Genomic DNA, 6,000 nt, shown 5'->3' with positions numbered 1-6,000 from the left:
CTCTTAGGTCCCTTTTATGGGACGTCTCTGTTCTAACTCATTGTCACCTGATAACTCTTCCTTAAATAGTCAAAGGGAGCAGAGGCTTGAATAAACATGAAAACTACATTTCTTGTACCTGATTCTGTGGTTCTTAGGCCAAACTTAGCTCCTTCCCCAGGCTTCTAGGTGCCCCCAAACAGTTCCACATTCTCTCTTCTTGTATAAATTAAGGAAAGATCTCCGGTCATTAAAACTGCAGAAATGAAAATTACAACAGAGTGAATGTCATTGAGAATTGACTATTGAACAACTCTCTTATATGGGGCATTCCACCATGGGGAATAGAAAAAAAGTAGAAGAAAAACCCTTCTTCTAGAGTTGTTAAAGGGAATTCCCTGGCAGTCCGGTGGTTAGGACTCAGTAGTTTTACTGACGTGGGCTGGGGTTTGAGTCCTGGTTGGGGAGCTAAGATCCTGCAAGCCTCATGTGGCACAGCCAAAAAATAGAGTCATTGCAGAGCAGGTGGAGGGGTGAGTTATATTTGGACTAAAACTTGTCATTATCATGGGACACTTTGGGGAGGACTTGATGATGCAGGACTTGGAAAATCCAGGTCCTATGACCAAGGGTAACTCCAGCCTTGAAAATCTCTGTATGTCTCTTCCCCGGGTCATTAAACACCACATGCCCTCTAGGAGGCACCAGTTAAGGATCTGTGATAATTTTTCTGTATTTTTCCCTTGGGGGAAGATGTAGGGAAGAATGGGTCTCCAGTTGCCTTGGACCATAGTTTCCCATGCCAATCTGGGTGCAACCAGTGGGATGGGAACCTCTTAAAACCATCTGAAAAGCCTTTGGAGTTCTTTGGAAACAGACATGGAGAAAACATAGAGATCATGTTTGCAATATGTATACACAAAGAGTAACACATTTCTCAGTTGTTCTGTTCATACTGGCAACGGCTATTGTTCACAGAATCTATAGCCTCAATAAAAAGTTAGTATATTTATGTCTGTCCTGTTTCCTCTAAGAGTCCTACGCGTGTCGCTCGGGAAAAGATCCAAACCCAGAACCTATGCAGTGAGTACAGGAAATGCTCAAAGGTTTAAAAGACCTCCTAAGACTCAGATGGGGACAGTGGCCGCATGGGGCTCTCAAGACCATTCCCTGCCTTCTGTCGCCTCAGGCAGGAGCCTCAGAAGAGAAGGGCCTGTCTCCGCTCTCCTCCGGAAGCTTATCTGCCATAGACATCACAGGAGAATCAGCTTCCTGCAGAGCTGGGTACCAAGTCTAACCAAAGCCCCCACCCAAGTCTAACCAAAGCCCCCAGGGAGCCGTGGCCTGAATTCTGAGACCGTCCCAGAGAGTCAGACACGACTGAGCAACTCACACTTTCACACACTAGGTGGCGCTAGGCAGAGTTTGGGTCTTTGTGTAGACTGTTGACCCCAGATTGTTAACGGTTTAGTACTCAAATTACATTCAGTTCTTCCTCATGACATACATTTGTCTATATGTCCTCTGTTGTTGGAAAAGACCCTGATGCTGGGAAAGATTGAAGACAGGAGGAGAAGGGGACGACAGAGGATGAGATGGTCGGATGGCATCACCGACCCAAGGGACATGAGTTTGAGTAGACTCTGGGAGTTGGTGATGGACAGGGAGGCCTGGCGTGCTGCAGTCCATGGGGTCGCAAAGAAGCAGACATGACTGAGCAACTGAACTGAACTGAACCTCTGTTGTTAGGAGTCATTTTCTTGTAACTTTTTTTTTTTTTTTTTTTGGTAAAAGAACACCCCTTTTAGCCTCTGGGGGAAAGCAGGCTCTTCTGCATTGTGCAGTAAGTTTGGTGAGGAGGAACGAGCCCATTCACCCAATGATGCATAATGAAAATACACTGCATTCACATGTTGGGATATTCTTGCAGAGACCACTCCCAAACATCATCTGTTTAACATTATAGACGTGAAGAAACCATATATGGGGCTTCCCGGGTGACGCTAGTGGTAAAGAACCCACCTGTCAATGTAGCAGACATAAGAGATGCAGCTTCACTCCCTGGGTCGGGAAGACCTCCTGGAGGAGGGCATGGCAACCCACTCTAGTATTCTTGCCTGGAGAATCCTATGGACAGAGGAGCCTGGCGGGGTCCATGGGGTCACAAGAGTTGGACACAACTGAAGTGACTTAGCACATACCCACAGACATGTATATAGATACACATATGAAACCAGACGACTATGCACTACATATAAAGATGTAGTCATTTAATGTGTGTTTATATATATGTGTGAATTAGTATTATGTTGTTATTGTTTAGTCGCTAAAGGGTGGAGAGGAGACTTTGGCCCTTTCACTCTTTGTGACCCTTCTTTCAGTTCACTGGGTGTCTACCCAGAAGTGGGATTGCTGGGTCATATGGTAACAGATTTTTTTTTTTTTTTTGGGCTGTGCCATGCGGCATCTGGAACTTCCCCAACCAGGGATGGAACCCATGCCCCCTCTGCAGTGGAAGCACAGAGTCTTAACCACTGGCTGGCCAGGGAAGTCCGGCCGTATGGTAATTTTTTGTCTGATTTTTTGAGGAACCTCCATACTGTTTTCCTCAGCGGTTGCACCCTTCCACAATCCCATCAACAGCGCACAAGATTTCTTAATTTCTCTACATTCTCAGCAACAGTTGTTATTTTCTGGGTTTTGTTTTTTTTGGGGGTATGGATTTTTTTTTTAAGATGAGGAATTAACTGGGTTGTAATCAGCGATTCTCTGAACTCATTCTGAAGATCACCTCCTCGGAACCATCTTATAAAAATGCAGACTCCTATACATAAATAATCGGAGAAGCCGATGGCACCCCATTCCAGTACTCTTATCTGGAAAACCCCATGGACGGAGGAGCCTGGTGGGCTGCAGTCCATGGGGTCGCTGAGAGTCGGACACGACTGAGCGACTTCACTTTCACTTTTCAGTTTCATGCATTGGAGAAGGAAATGGCAACCCACTCCAGTGATCTTGCCTAGAGAATCCCAGGGACGGCGGAGCCTGGTGGGCTGCCGTCTATGGGGTCGCACAGAGTCGGACACAACTGAAGCGACTTAGCAGCAGCAGCAGCATACATAAATAATAAAAATAAATAAAAAGGCAGACACGTAATCCCACCTCAGACCAGGTGTGAGACCTCAGAGGATGAGCTTTTAAGTAAACTCCTGTAAGCAGCTGCCACAAGCACTCTCAAGAACACCTCTTACAAGTGGGACTGCAGAGAATTTTGGGGAGAGATAAACTCTCCCCCCGCCCCCCAGCCCTGCCCCAATCACAGCCTGGAGGAGAACTCAAGCCACACCCATCAAGAGAATGGATACGCGTATAAGTATGGCTGAGTCACTCATCTGTGAACCTGAAACTACCACAATGCTGTTAATCAGTTATGAAGAAGTGAAGTGATAGTCGCTCAGTCGTGTCCAACTCTTTGCGACCCCACAGACTATACAGTCCATGGAATTCTCCAGGCCAGAATACTGGAGTGGGTAGCCTTTCCCTTCTCCAGGTGATCTTCCCAACCCAGGGATCAAACCCAGGTCTCCCGCATTGCAGGCAGATTCTTTACCAGCTGAGCCACCAGGAAAGCCCTGTTAAACCGCTATCAGTTCAGTTCAGTTGCTCAGTTGCGTCAGACTCTTTGCGACCCCACGCCAGGCCTCCCTGTCCATCACCATCTCCCGGAGTTCACACAAACTCACATCCATCGAGTCGGTGATGCCATCCAGCCATCTTATCCTCTGTCGTCCCCTTTTCCTCCTGCCCCTGATCCCTCCCAGCATCAGAGTCTATGATCCAATATAAATAAAAAGTTTAGTTATGATATTGTAAAGTAATTATCCTCCAATTAAATGTTAGTTTTAAAAAGTTGAAAAAAAAAGATGAATAACAACCCTAGAAAAAAAGATAGCCTCCCCACATAGCATCAAATGGCAGCACACTTAAAAAAAAATCACCTTCATTCATATTGTTTTTTTTCAGTTCAGTCTTCTCAGCCATGATCTACTAAAACGTCAAGTCAGGGCCTGGAAACATGACATTTTTAGCTAAGGAAATGCTCTTGACCGAAACCCGATTTTTACTGGTGATCCTCGCATGAGATCGCCCATTATCAGCTTCCTACAGAGTCTCTGCAGAGCTATTCTAGGGCCTCAGGGAAGCAATCTTCCCTGGGACCACTTCCCCGGCCATCACGCCTACTGGCCTCTGACTCATGCCTTTTGTCTTGTGCCTGGAATTTGGGGATGTTTATGAAACGCTCTTGTAAATACTAGTCATAATTCCTCTTTTCACAAGATTCTTTATTTCAGAAACAGGAGTAGCTCATCACGTACAAACGTCATGTCACTTCCAGCCCCATTGTCACCTGGAAATATCCCCTCAACTGTTTTACTAGAGACTTTTTAAAGGTTTTTGAGAACAGTGTGTCATAGAAACCTTCCAGAGAACATCATTTCTGGGTTTCTACCAGTCTTGTTAAAATACACTTTTGCATCAACTGTACCTACTTCATCTTTTTGAGGGCAGAAAATGGAGCTTTGCATTAAGAAGTAAATGCTAATGAAAAGCAATTTTTTTTTCAATGCAGACTCCTTGAGTTTAACATCTGTTTCCCTGCTTCACTTAACTTCTCAAAGCAGGTGGCGATGCAATTAACACACATGTCATGATATTTTCTTTAGCACAGTAAAACCTTATTTTCAAATTAGACTGTCCTGATATTAAGCATGAACATTTTAAGGTAAAATGTGCTGGTTCAAAACTTGGCAAAAGATAGAGACTAGATCGCTTCAGCTTTCTTACCGGTGGTCAGCTTTCCACTGATGCCCCCAGATATGGATGTTCGACTAGACTAGATGAACACCGTAAAGCAGGCCATAGTCCAGACTGCCCAGTTTGTCCTAAGCAAAACAAACACAGCAAATGAAAAAGCCAACATCCCAATGAATTCCTGCAAATAGAAATACCTGCACGTGTTATGTAAACTGTCACTTATCCCTGTTTGTACTTGGCAGATGTTGGCGGAGGGAGAGAAGAAAGTTAGAAATAAAATGGTCAGATGTGTGTCTAATCAACAGTCTGAGAGAAATACGTGTACTTTTAAAATCGATTTCTTTTTAAGGGGAAAAAAGTATGTTTTAGTTCCTATAAAGACATACTGAAATGGAATTTTCTAAAGTAAGTGCAGTTCCATTCATGCAAACATCAGCTATTGTGAAAGACTCTGAGGCAGATGAATTATTAATTGGGCATTTGGTGTCCATTTGACTGTCTGACAACAAGATGGGAGGGAAGACAGGCTGGGAAAAGTTGGTCTTGATTTTTTAAGAAAATAATTTTATTTATTTATTTATTTAATTCGGGCCATGCTGGGTCCTCTTTGTTGCTCAGGCTCTTCCCTAGTTGCAGCTCCTGAACTCTAGAACACGGGCTCAGTAGCTGTGGTGCACGGGCTTAGTTGCTCCGTGGCGTGTGAAATCTTCCCAGACCAGGGATCCAACCAATGTCTCCTGCTTTGGCAGGCGGATTCTTTACCACTGAGCCACCAAGGACACCTGGCCTCCATTTCTAATTTTGTTCAACAGAAAACAGTAGCAATGGCATCTCTCAAAGTAATGTGAATGCATACCACCCAGAGTGCATGTTTAGTTGCTCAGTCATGTATAAGTAACCCCACGGACTGGAACCCCCCAGGCTTCTCTGTCCGTGGGACTTCCCAGGAAAGAATACTGGAGTGGGTTGCCATGCCCTCCTCCAGGGTATCTTCCCAACCCAGGGATCGAACCCAGGTCTCCTGCATCACAAGCAGATTCTTTACCCACTGAGCCACCAGGGTGGGGTCTGAGAGCCTGCACTGGGAGGAAGCTCCAGGTAACGCTGATATTGCTGGTGGGAGGAACACACTGAGCGGCCAGACTAGAGTTGTTTGTTGTGCTGTCTCTTGGCTGTTCTGGAGCACATTGGATCCGCACCCAGAGT

The sequence above is a fragment of the Bos javanicus genome, chromosome 12 (genome assembly GCF_032452875.1).
Source record: "Bos javanicus breed banteng chromosome 12, ARS-OSU_banteng_1.0, whole genome shotgun sequence".
Lineage (NCBI taxonomy): Eukaryota > Metazoa > Chordata > Mammalia > Artiodactyla > Bovidae > Bos > Bos javanicus.
Note: the sequence above shows the minus strand (reverse complement) of the source record.